The sequence below is a fragment of the Condylura cristata genome, unplaced genomic scaffold (genome assembly GCF_000260355.1).
Source record: "Condylura cristata isolate star-nosed mole 26May11 unplaced genomic scaffold, ConCri1.0 scaffold00022, whole genome shotgun sequence".
NCBI classification, from domain to species: Eukaryota; Metazoa; Chordata; class Mammalia; order Eulipotyphla; family Talpidae; genus Condylura; species Condylura cristata.
The window spans coordinates 30,616,435-30,629,402 of NW_004567123.1; the positions used below are offsets into that span (position 1 = coordinate 30,616,435).

At 43.7% G+C, this 12,968-nt stretch overlaps 1 protein-coding gene across 9 annotated transcripts in view; it reads right to left on the minus strand.

Annotated features, from left to right (window-relative positions):
• The window catches only part of STAU1 (staufen double-stranded RNA binding protein 1), a 45,718-nt gene extending 45,468 nt beyond the window's left edge, over positions 1 to 250 (minus strand). For 3 of the 9 annotated variants that reach the window (XM_012728376.1, XM_012728377.1, XM_012728375.1), the window contains exon 1: positions 7 to 250. The gene's annotated coding sequence lies outside the window, so the exon portion shown is untranslated. The remainder of the gene's footprint in view (positions 1 to 6) is intronic. The other 6 variants (XM_012728384.1, XM_012728383.1, XM_012728378.1 and 3 more) reach the window with 5 other exon arrangements.
• Positions 251 to 12,968: the final 12,718 nt, after the last annotated feature.

Sequence of the window (12,968 nt, forward strand, 5' to 3'; positions counted from 1 at the left end):
CCTCACCTGGCTGCTGCCCCGAGCTCGTCCCCCGGCCGGCGGTCCTGGGCGGCGGCGGCGGCAAGGAGGGGAAGGAGGAAGGAAGCAGGGAGAGGAGGAAGGGACGGAGGGAAGAGGCGGAGTGGCCGCGGAGGAGGCGGGTGCCGCCGGGCCGGGGGGGTCAGAGGAAGGGGGAGCCGAGGCAGACGCGGCGGCCGCCGGCGAAAACGCTGAAGAGCCGCTCCGGCGCCCGCAGCCCGGCAGGAAGTGACGGGGGAGGGGCCTGCGCCCGCCCCCGGTCCCCGCCCGCCTCCATGCCCTGCCCCACCCCCCCCCGCCCGCGGCCTGGACCACAAGTCCCGGCTAGCTATGGGGCGGCGCCGACGTTCGCAATGCACGCCGGGAGCCTGAAGGGCTGGGGCCTAGTCTTCACGGAGTACCTAGGCCAGCTCTAGGCCCGGGGACTGCCGGGAGTTGTAGTTCTGGGAGCTGCCGGCTGCGTGGGAGCGGACCTGGGACTTCTTACGCCTCCAGCCCAAACCCGTTCCCTTACACCATCTCCATCCCCGCCTCCTTTCTTCCCTTTTTCTTCGCTGCCCTTCCTCTTTTGAAGCTCTGATTCTCCTTTCTTCCTCGTAAATGTGAATTGTCTTCTATGTGCAAGACATTGACTGTTCAAGAGCTAAGAATAAAGTTGTGAGCAAATCCCTGCCCTCAAAGGACTTACATTCTAGTAGGGATAAAAGACAATAAATGAGATTAGTAAATTTTTTAATGAGGCAAGCAGCACCAAAATGCTATTTCTTTCACCCAGCTCTAGATAAACAAAATGGTTTTTAGCAGCCCTGTATGTGGCAGGTTGGGGTTTGGAGCTGGGAAATCTTGGGCCTCTAGAATTATACTTAGCAAATAATGCATGCATTGTGTGAGCCCAGGTTATGAAATTGAGTGTTGGGTGCAGGAACTCCAGAGCTCCTGGTCTCCTCTCACCTACTCACGCTGCTTCCCTCTAATGTCTGATCTCTCTCCCGCATGCATTCTTTCGTTCTCTGCTGAAAAACACACAAAACAGTATCTTTTAATCTAACTATTGCTCAATCTTTCTTTCAATTTAGTTTGATTTGCTGAAGGGGCTTCTCCAAACAATGCTTTGGAGCCTTGCCCCAGCCTGGGAGGAGTGTTTTCTTCTCTACATGAGTCTTCCTTGTTTTGCTTCTTGTAAAATGCACTGAGACTAAACTTTGTAACACCAAAAACAAAGCAACATTTAGACATTGTCCAGCCCTCTGCTGAAGGTAATTTTTTTTTCTAACTTTCCAGTAGTCTGAATCCCATAATTCACATGGATAAAGAAACAGACATATAAGCAGAAGGGCTAAAAGACTCTTTTCTAAAGAAGAAATGGCATATGACAGGTAAAATGTTCACCATCACTTGTAATCAGGGAAGTGCAAATAAAAACAGCAATCAGGTACCACCTTACACCAATGAGAATGGCATATATTAAAAATAACTAGCAGCAACAAATGTTGGTGAGGATGTGGAGAAAAAGGAACTCTCCTACACTGCTGGTTGGAATGTAAACTGGTCCAACTACTATGGAAAGCTGTGTGGAAATTTCTCAAGCTAGTAAAAATGGAGCTTTCATATGATCCAGCAGTTCCACTCTAAAGAATCTACCCAAAGGACACAAAGCATTAATTCAAAAGGACTCCTGCACCCCTATGTTAATTGCAACACAATTTATGCTAGGTAAGCTATGGAAGCAAACCAGATGCCCAAAAATAGATGACTGGATCAAGAAGTGGTATATTTATACATTAGAATGGTACTCAGCAATCAAAAAGGATAAACTCATGCCCTTTGCAGCAACATGAATGGAGCTGGAAGGGATCATGCTCAGTGAAATAAGCCAGAAAGAAAAAGAAAACTATCAAATGGTCTCACTTATAGGAGGAATGTAGAGAAACCAAATAAGGAAACAAAAAAATAAAGTAACTATAATAAAGTAAAAATCAAAATCATCAGACAACTATAGATCAGAGACATTCTGTAGGGGAGGAGGGGAAAGAAGAATCAGGACGGGGTGGGAAGAACACAAGAGACTATGGTGATGGTGCATGGGTGAGTGGATGGTGGGAATTTCACCGGGAAATCATAAATTATACAAAAATTAAGGATAATGTAAAGAATATATTTTTAAAATAAAATTTAAAAAAAAGAAACATGCATAAAAGAGTTTCACTAAACTCAAAGCTAAGGTCAGGCAATCTCTGGTGTAAACAGAGGGGACTGAGAACGACTCATTTTACTGGCACTTAAGTAACGGACTTATGATTTCCAGTCTCAAAACTTTCCCCTCCTTCCATACATTAAGGCAAGAGACCCCAGACTTTGGATTTTATTCTATAATTTGGACCTTGATACAGCTGGGCCTCCATTTCCTCCTTATTGGTTCAACAGGAACAATTTCTTATCTTACCAGGAGTCATAATAACTAGAAGAGGGCCTTCCCTGGTGGCCCAGTGGGTTAAAGCACAGCACTAAGAAGCTAAAGCTGCTTCAGCAGGAGTTTGTTCCCCACCCTGCCCTGGAGGTGACCACATGGCATGACAGGCCTCACCTGACCTGCCTACTGCTCCCCTCAGCAGTGTACTTCATCAGTCGGCCTGTTCTGCTCCCCACTCTGCCTCTGGTGAATCCACTCACCACTCCTGCACCTCTGGCCTGTACCCCAGCTCTGTATGCATAAATAAATAAATAAATATTTTAAAATAATAACTAGAAGAGCTAGCTATCATCTTCTCCATATGAAGAGTGATAGGATTCTCTTTAGTGCTGTGAGGGTCCCAGTGCAAGCTCTAAGCAGCCCCAGCTACATCTGCTCCTGTCAGTCATGGCTCACCCCTTGCTCCAGGTACCCCTTGCTCCAGGTACCCCTTGCTCATGGTGCCCTTGCTCCAGCTGTCATTCATCATTACAGCACTCCCTCCCCTGCTCTCCCTCTCCCTCCCTGCAAACCTTGATCATTTTGATACTCTGGCTTTTCCCAGAGTGTCATCTAGGTGGAATCAAGCAGCAAATAGTCTCAGATGGTCTTCTACTTTGGATCTTCCTCTATATCTTTTCCTGGTTTGATATTTCCTTTCTTTTTCAATTTTTTAAAAATAATTATTTATTTATTTATGCATACAGAACTGGGGTACAGGCCAGAGGTGCAGGGATGGTGAGAGGACCCACCAGAGACAGAGTGAGGAGCAGAACAGGCAGATCAGTAAAGTACACTGCTGAGGGGAGCAGCGGGCAGGTCAGGAGAGGTCTGCTGCACCATGTGGATCACCTCCAGGGCCTGGGATCCAGCTCACACTGAAGCAGCTGCCTCTAGCTTGCAGTGCTAAGTCCTAACCAGCTACGCCACCAGGGAGGGCCCTCTTTTTCAATTTTTAATAGATACATTAAATAACAAGAAGCATAACTTTAAGATCAAAATCAACTATTTGCAAGACTTTTAAGAGCTTTGCATGTTCCCATTTCTCACTACAAATACATATAATTTACCCTCTGGGAAGGAACATGGAGAATTTAGTGAGACTTACTTACTGGCCACAGTTTCTTGTTCCCGTTCCTAAAGAAAAATAAGTAATTCCCAAGCTATCTGTAAGTGGTCTAGAAGTCTTCAGGCCCTGGGAATTTGACTGACAACATCTAGGAACAAGTAGAGAAAGCACAGCTAAGTGACTCCTAAACTCCAAGCAGCCCCAGGGCTAACCCATGCCTCAGTTAAACACAATTCTTGGTGACACAAAGTGAGAGTTTGGTCATCCCCCAAAAACAAGGAGTATGGAATTGAGAGATGCTGTTGTTTTCCGTTTCTTTTTTTGCCCTGTGTTTTAGTTTTAATTAGTTGCTATCACTCTAACACTTACATAACAGTCTGGATTTGCCTAATCTCTGAAATAGAGGCAGCTCTGGCGGTGCAAAGCCTACCACAGCAGCTGCACTCTAGATGGGAGAAGTTCTTTTCATTTCCCCACCAGCCCTTCACTGCCCACGTTTTCTCATGTATGTTACTTTCCTGTTCCTGTTGACATTTGAATTCGCAATGCCTGGCCTGCTGTGTAAATGCATAGACTGAATGCTGAAGATTCATCAGAAAGATAGCCAAAGGAGAACAAATGCAACTGTGACATATATAGAAAGGGAAAGGAAAGTGTGTTCTGAGGAAATTAGGAACCCAACTTCTGGGAGCTCCGGGACAGAGCCATTGGAGGCACTGGAGCTTCAGCAAAGATCTCAAAATACACAGACCATGGCTAGGCAAAGGAAGTGTTCCAAGTAGAGAAAGCACCACAACATGGAGCACGGAGGAAGGATGGCGTGTGGCATGGGCTCCGTTAACGTTGCTACAAAGCAGCAGTCATTTTACCATTTCATAGATTTGTGGGCCAGCAATTTAGAGAGAGCGCAGTGGGCTCTTCTAGCAGGATCTCTAACGTGGAACTGAAGGCCTTCGGTTGGTGAGGCCTCTCTCTTCATGAAGTCTCCACCTCTTCAGCGCCTATTTGCATGACCCCTTGCTCAGGCTATTTTGAGCTTCCTCGCCACATGGCAACCTCCCGGCCATGAAATTGTCTTCCTGGCAGCCTAGGAACTAAAGACCTTGCAGCCCAGAGAGCAAGGCAGAACTGCGCAGCCTCTGTGGTCTAAACTTGGACAGCTCAAGGAGGCTGGGCCACTATAATTTATGCGCCATATGCAGAGCACAAGTCTGTCCAGATCTAAGCACAGGGGAACTCACCTCGGCTTCCTGATGATCAATTGAAAATAATAGGTCTGGAATTCAGAGAGTAAGGGCTGGAGACATGACCTGTGAGTCAGTAGCTTTTGGGAAGTATTTGAATCGTTGAGTGTAAATGTTAACAGGTTATCTCTGCTCCATTCTCATAGCCCCTTAGATAGCTGTACCTGGCCCTCCCTACTGGCACAGTGGGTTAAAGACAGCCACTTCGGTGCTTTGATCTCCTGCCCCAGTGCAAGTTTGATCCCTGGCCCAGAGCTGACACACATGGTACAGCAGAACTTTCCTGTCTCTCCCGCTGCTCCCCTCAGCAGTGTATTTCTGGTACATCTGTCTATGCTGGTCCTTACTCTGTCTCTGGTGAATCCTCTCACTGTGCCTGTACCCCAGTTCTGTATGCATTAATAATAAAACTTTAAAAAAATAAGATATTTGTACCCATATGATTATTCTTTTTTTTATTTTCCAAGTTTGCTCTCTTTGGCAAGGAGTATGTGGTCAAGTCTGGACAGGGGCTAAGGCTGTCTCAGTCATCCTAGTGTCCCTGGTCCCTAACACAATGCCTAGAACACATGAATTTCCCTCACCTCCTAAAGAATCACATCCCCTTTTACGCCTGCTGGAGTCCTCGTAACAACAGGAACACCTGTAAAACAGTGTGTATCAGTGTCCCCTATAGTATGTGTTGCAAGAGGAAATAAGACTGAGGCTACTCACTAGTCTAGATGAGTAATTTTCAAGATTATTTAAAGTACACTGCTCCTCTAGGGCTATTTCAGAATCATCGGGACAAGAGCTAGACGATATTAATGAAAGACTTCATTTATAAAGCAATTTAAAAATTCCAGGGAATAAACTTAAAAACAAAGGTGCACAACTGATGTGAAGAAAATGTTAAGTCCTACAAAAGAACACACAAATAAAAATAAAAGTTCTAGTCTTAACTAGCAAGGATTCACAACATTAAGATATCAGCTAGGCCCTCCCTGGTGGTGCAGCAGGTTAACGCACAGCACTAAGAAGCTAAAGCCACTTCAGCATGAGTTAGATCCCGCCTGCCCCGGAGGTGACCCACATGGCGCTGCCGACCTCTCCTGATCCTCCTGCTGCTCCCCTCAGCAGTATACTTGTCAGTTGGCCTGTTCTGCTCCACACTCTGTCTCTGGTGAATCCTCTTACCACCCTGCACCTTTGGCCTGTACCTCAGTTTTGTATGCAAAAATAAATAGATCTTTCAAAAAAAAAAAAAGATATCAGCTAATCAAGACATTTAATAAGATCCAAAAAAAAAAAAACCAAACAAACAGGATTTTGTCTTGGAACAAAACATGTCTAAATTTCTTATGGAAAAGTTAACAAATAAACATATTGTCAAGACACACTAATTAAAACTGTTAGGGGGCCCTCCCTGGTGGTGCAACGGGATAAAGCAGCACTGTGAAGCTGGCAGCAATCACTTTAGCACACGTTCAATCCCAGGCCAGGGAGGTGGCCCACAGGGCACAGCAGACCTCTCCTGTCTCACCCACTGCTCCCCTCAGCAATGTGCTTCATTAATCTGCCTATTCTGCTCCCCACTCTGTCTCTGGTGAATCATCTCACAGCCCCTGCATCTCTTGGCCTGGACACGGTTGTGCATGTATAAATAAATAAATCTTTAAAAAAAGAAAAAACTGTTAGGTACCATGGGACTTCCTGGTGGCACAAGGGGTCAAGCACTCTGCACTCTGAAGCATCTGAAGCTATCACCAGCCACCGTAGCATGAATTTGATCCTGGGCCAAGGAGTGACCCACTGGGCACAGGAGACCTCTCCTGTCTCCTTGCTGCTCCCCTCAGCAGTATATTTCGGTAGATCTGTCTGTTCTGCTCCCCACTCTGTCTCTGGTGAATCTTCTCACCGCCCCCTTCATACCTCTGGCCTACACCCCAGTTTCTGTATGTATAAATAAATAAAATAAATCTTTAAAGTAATAATAATAGTTTATAAATGAACTTGATATAATGATATCATACCATTTGAATTCTGCTTACTTTTTCCCTTCAATATTACATTTTGGGTGATTCATCTATATTAATATATGTTGCTCTGGCTTGTTAATTTTCATACTACCTAGTATGTGTATACCAAGTAAATACACCATCTTTTATTTACCCAGTCTTCTATTGATGGGCATTCAGGTTAGTGTCATGCCTTGCTGTTGTAAACAGCACAACTACTCATTACTCACATTCTTGAACATCTCTTCATGGGGGTTTCACATTTTTTGGGTAATTGTTTCGTAAAATATCCAATGGTAAGCCCTTTAAAAGGGCTATCTTAGCTGTTGATTTTTTTTTTTTGTAGATATGAACTATAACTACAGTCGGTGGTAATTTATTTCTAATGTTCATGGACCTCAGGAATGTGAGGTGTCATAGTTAGCCATTAATTTATTTATTAATATATTCTCAGACATCTACTGAGTATTTACTATGTGCCAGGCACTGAGATTACTAAAATGAGTAAGGCCAGCATCTGCCTTCATGGTCGTTATATGAAGAGCCCATCTTTATGTTTTTAATTCCTGGATTGTTTTCTCTCAACCACTGACTTGGAAGATTTTGCTATAATCTTGTGCAGGCTCCAGGGTAAGGAGAGAAGTGCTCGTGAGTTAGTTCTACGTCAGCAAGGTAGCCCTGTTCACTTAGTTGACCTAGTTAGCTCACAGATTTAATACCAAGTAATCCAATAGGAAAAAACAAATTCCTCATGATGGTTTAAATGGGTCCTGAAGGAGAATCCATTGCTTATGTAAAGGTTATTCAGGAAAAGGTGGGTGGATCTTCACATTATACTAGAAGCAGAAGGCTAACAGGAGACATTCTCCCTAAAAGGTTAGGGTACTTTTCGGTCATGCAAAATAGCTTTCGCCTTTTGCAATTTTTTTCTCATTTAGAGCATAAGTGTTTGTTGTCATAATCAAATATTACCTAATCCCTAGGCAATTTCTCTGTCTTATTACCTTGTTTTGAAAATTAGTGTTTTAAAATTAGTATTTTCTTAATTAGTGCAATATAGATCCATAGTATAAACAGTGAAGTAGTTTCAAGAAACTTATCGTGAAAAACAACATCCCTAAAAGAAAAACAAGAACTTGTTTTAAAAATAAAAGAAACAATGTCACCATTCACTCACTTTCAACTTTTTCAGCTCTTCCTTCATATTTTTATTTACTTATTTTTGCACAGAAGAACTGGGGTAAAAGCAGAGGTGCAGAGGTGTGAGAGAATTCACCAGAGACAGAGTGGGGAGCAGTGGAGGAGGATTTACTGAAATGCACTGCTGAGGGCAGCAGCAGGCAAGGCAGGAGAGGTCTCCTGAGACATGTGGGTCACCTCCCTGGCTCGAACCGCACCTAAGCAGCTGCTGACAGCTTTGCAGTGTTGTACTTTAACGCATTGCGCCACCAGGGAGGCCCCTTCATATTCTTAAATGACATGCCTAGGAAGATATTTCTTGATTCTTCCATTTAGATCACTGCGATTGATTGCTTGTGTCGAATATGAGAACTTAGTTCTCTTAGTCTTCTTCCCACCCACTCCCACACACACGTTAATCTTTTTCCCATCTTTACATCATCACTTGATATCAATAAATATTTGATACTTACATTATTAACACCGTAAGACTAGTACTCACCATTGAACCATATAGAGTATTATGGTTACATTTTATTTCTTATATAACTCCCTGCCACTGAATTATTGATTGCTTTGGTTTTTCATTTTCTTGTATAGCAGGATATTAACAGGGAATTCTGTCAGTCTCAGTTTCAGTTGATGCTTTACCATTGCAAAGTAACTCTGTTAGGTGGGACTTGTAAATGAGGTGATCAAAAACTGGTTATAGCTGTTTTATTACTAATTGGGGAACAACCAAGTCCTTCAGTAGGTGGATGTATAGAAACTAGTACATCCAAACAATGGAATATTATTCTGTGGTAAAAAGAAGTGGGCTGTCGAGCTATGAAAAGACAAGGAGAAAATTTGAATGCACATCACTAGTGAAGAAAGTCAGCCTGAAAAGCTACATATAGTATGATTCTATATATGACACTGGGAATGGAGACAGTTATTAGTGGTCTTGGAAAAGAATTTGGATTTACCACTAGCTTGGTAATTTCTAGAATTCCAACACTGTCTCTTATTCATCTGAGTAGTCTCTGTTGCCTAGAACAATTCCTTGAATATATATATATTAGGCTTATGCTAAATCTTAAAAAGAAATCGTAGTTGCCAGAAGTTTTGTGGGAGGGAGGGAGGGAAGGATGAACAGGGAGAGCACAGAGGATAGATATCTAGGGCAGTGAAACTACCCTGCACGATACTATAATGGTTGGTATATGTCATTATGCATTTGTAAAAAACCCACGGTATATACAACACCTAGCGTAAACCGTGATGTAAGCTACCATGTGTCACTGTAGGTTCTGACTGTGACAACTGTATCAGTGGTGGGAGAAGCAGATAGTGGAGGAAGCTGTGCCTGTGGAAAGGGAGAAATCACTATACCTTCCACGCAGGTTTGCTATGAACCTAAAACTGTTCTAAAAATAAAGTTTATTAAATTAAAAAAAAAACTGTTTTTGTTTCCTTTGGCCCCTGACCCATTCAGAGCAGAAAAGGCTGAGTTCAAAATTTCCAATGATTAAAAAAATGACTAGAGAGACCTGGAGAGGAGCTGAGAAAAGTGCTCCACCCATTTGCAGAAGAGGGTAGAAAAGGGAGTTTTCCCTTCACTTCCAGCCTAAAGGTAGGGGCCACGTGTGAGCTCCTGAAGAACTCCAGGTGTGTCTCCTGAAGCTCAGGTGACAAGATAGAGGCGTCTCACTTGTGAACCTGAGAAACACGGCGAGTCCTCAATTAACGACACCCATAGTTTCTTACAAATGACAATGGCAGTGAAACAGGTAAAATGAAAGCAGGTGCCCCAACAACATTCATTTCATTCAGACTCAGTCAGGACCAGTGCTCCCTCATCAAAGTTAGGATGGAAGGATCTGAAGTGAAATGACATTGAAAACCTGCTGCATAAAAGGAAGGGACTCTGGCTGCTTCGTGGCCTTAACAGTGGCAAAGAAGAAGGGGGTGGTGCCAGAGGGTGTGATGTGTCCTGCAAACCTGATTGACGCTGCTGGGGAAATGCCAGCCTGGATTCTAAGAGGTTGGCCCAGAGGCTTGAAAAAAGACAAGTGAAAAGAGACCTTCCGGAGAACCAGAGACTGAGCCCTGGTGGAGGAGGCTGGTAGGGACAGAGGCCTGGGTGGGGAGCAGAGGTGGTGGCCAGACAGACTCTTGCCTCAAAGGGCAATCCTCAGCAGGCCTAAAAGGCAGAAGGGAGATGATTCAACTTTAAATGACTTGGAAAGTTTTGACTCTTGTTAGAGTGAATCAACCAAAGGTGCCATTATTCAGCCACCATGAACCATGACTCACAGAAATGGCAATCCCTTGCAGCTCAGCTTAAAGCAGGAATATGGATTTTTAAATTACAACTGGGACTGGAGAATTTAAGTGACCAAGAGACTTTATTACCTGAAAGTGATTAAAAAGGTCATGGAACTTGCCCTAGAAGTCAGTAAGGGGCAAGGCAGGAGGGTCAGGCGGCGGGGATGGTCAAGAGTGGGAGACCCAGAACTGGCTTCACAGAGACAACTCAAAAATACAAAGAATAAAGTTTGCATCCAAGGATAAACGTTTTCTTCCTACACCCCAAACTCCCATCTGTTCAAAAAATCAGCTACACTTACTTTTCTGTGTATTTATCATCAGTTGATCCACCAAACCTCACAGAAATAGAAATCTCCTCTCAATTCAAACACAGCAGGTAACCCACAGCTTTCTTTTTTCTTCTTGAAAACATCCCCCATGCTGCAGCTCCCTGTTCTGTACTGATTGGTACTTACTTTTGGCTCTTTCCTCAACTGGATCTCCTGTTTCCTGGATTCCATTAATTCCATTTTCATGATTTTTCTCCCTCATGCACTTTCTGAGAAAGGTGTATAGGAGCGAAATTTTTGAGATGCTGTGTATGTACAAATGTCTTTATTCTATCCTCATATTTTATGGATAATTTGGTTAGGTATAGTATTTTGGTTTAGAAAGCATCGTTTTTGAGAATACAGAGTTTTTCTTCCCTTTTTAAAAGATTTATTTATTTATGCATACAGAACTAGGGTACTGGGGTGCAGGCCAGAGGGGCAGGGGTGGTGAGAGAATTCACCAGAGACAGAGTGGGGAGCAGAGCAGGCAGATTGACGAAGTACACTGCTGAGGGGAGCAGTGGGCCGGTCAGGAGGGGTCTGCTGCCCCATGTGGGTCACCGCCCTGGCTGGGGGGATCAAACTGGTGCTACAGCAGCTGAGGCGAACTTCCTAATGCTGTGCTTTACCCCACTGCACCACCAAGGAGGGCCTGAGTTTTCTTATATAAAGAGAAAAATGTTTCTTAGCACTTTACACTCAGAAAGCAACTTTTTCTTCTTTCACTCACTCACTCTCTCTCCCACACACATTCTCCTCCCCCTCTCTTCTCCTCCTTGCTTACCTCTTTCTTTGTCTTCTTCCTTTCCTTCTCCTTCTCTTTTTTGTCTTGATGGCGATGGATAAAAATTCTTCATCACTGAGTTTTCAAATTCTAGTACTGTGAAAAGACGCACAACTATTTCCTAACTTGCATCTGCATAGCTGAACAGGAATTTGGAATCCTGGAATCCAGGAATGTTGTATTTGACTTACTGTTAAAAGTGAGAACATACATGTGTTTATTATCTTGGTTTAAATTTTTTCTTGTGGAGGGGGGATGAAAAATTATTCTGCTTGTAATTGAGGTAAAACTCACTGAACATAAAATGGATCATTTTACAGTGAAAATTCAGCAGCATTTAGTATTTATACACTGTTGAGCAACCACCACCTCTATGCTGTTGCTAAGCATTTACTTTACTCCAACAGGAACCCTTGTGCCTATTAAGTAGCTATTCCCTATACTCCACCACCTCTAGCTACCACCAAGTTGCTTTCTGTTTTTATAGACTGACGTATTTTGAATAGTTCATATAAGTTGAATAATACAATATGTGATCTTTGCTGTCCGACTTCTTCCACTTGGCATAACATTTGCAAAGATTCATCGACATTGTTACATGTAGCAGCATTTTACTCCTTGTTGTCAAATAAGATTCCATTTTAGGGATAGACCACATTTAGTGCATTTGGTAATACATAACTTGGGTGGCCCTCCCTGGTGGCGCAGCAGGTTAGAGCACAGCATTAAGAAGCTAAAGCCACTTCAGCATGAGTTCAATCCCTGCCCTGGAGGTGACCACATGGCATGTCAGACCTCTCCTGACCCGCCCACTGCTCCCCTCGGCAGTGTGCTTCGTCGATCTGCCTGTTCTGCTCCCCACTCTGTCTCTGGTGAAGTCTCTCACCGCCCCTGCCCCTCTGGCCTGTACCCCAGCTCTGTATGCATAAATAATTAAATCTTTAAGTATATATATATGTATATATATAATCTGGTAAATTATGAGTGTTTAGGTTGCATCTACCTTTGACTATTTTAATATGCTGCTATGAACATTCATGTAATTGTTTTAAATTCTTTTTTTTAAAGATTCATTCATTTATGCATATAGAACTGGGGTACAGGCCAGAGGTGCAGGGGCAGTGAGAGGCTTCACCAGAGGCAGAGAGGGGAGCAGAACAGGCCGACTGACAAAGAAGTACACTGCTGAGGGGAGCAAGCAGGAGAGACAAGAGAGGTCTGCTACGCCATGTGGGTCATCTCCCTGGCTGGGGATTGAACTGGTGAACTCATGCTGAGGCAGCTGTGGCCAGCTTCATAGTGCTGTGCTTTAATCTATTGAGCCACCAGGGAGGGTGTTTTTAATTCTTTCAGCATATGCCTCAAAGTAGAATTGCTGAGTTATATGTTAATTCTTTTCTTTCTTAAGATTTATTTATGCATATAAAAACTGGGGTACTGGCCAGAGGTGCAGGGGGTGAGAGGATACACCAGAGATAGAGGGGGGAGTAAGACAGGCAGATCAACTGAAATACACTGCTGAGGAGAGCAGTGGGTGGGTCAGGAGAGGTCTGCTATACCATGTGGGTCACCTCCCTGGCCAGGAATGGAACTCAGTGCTACAG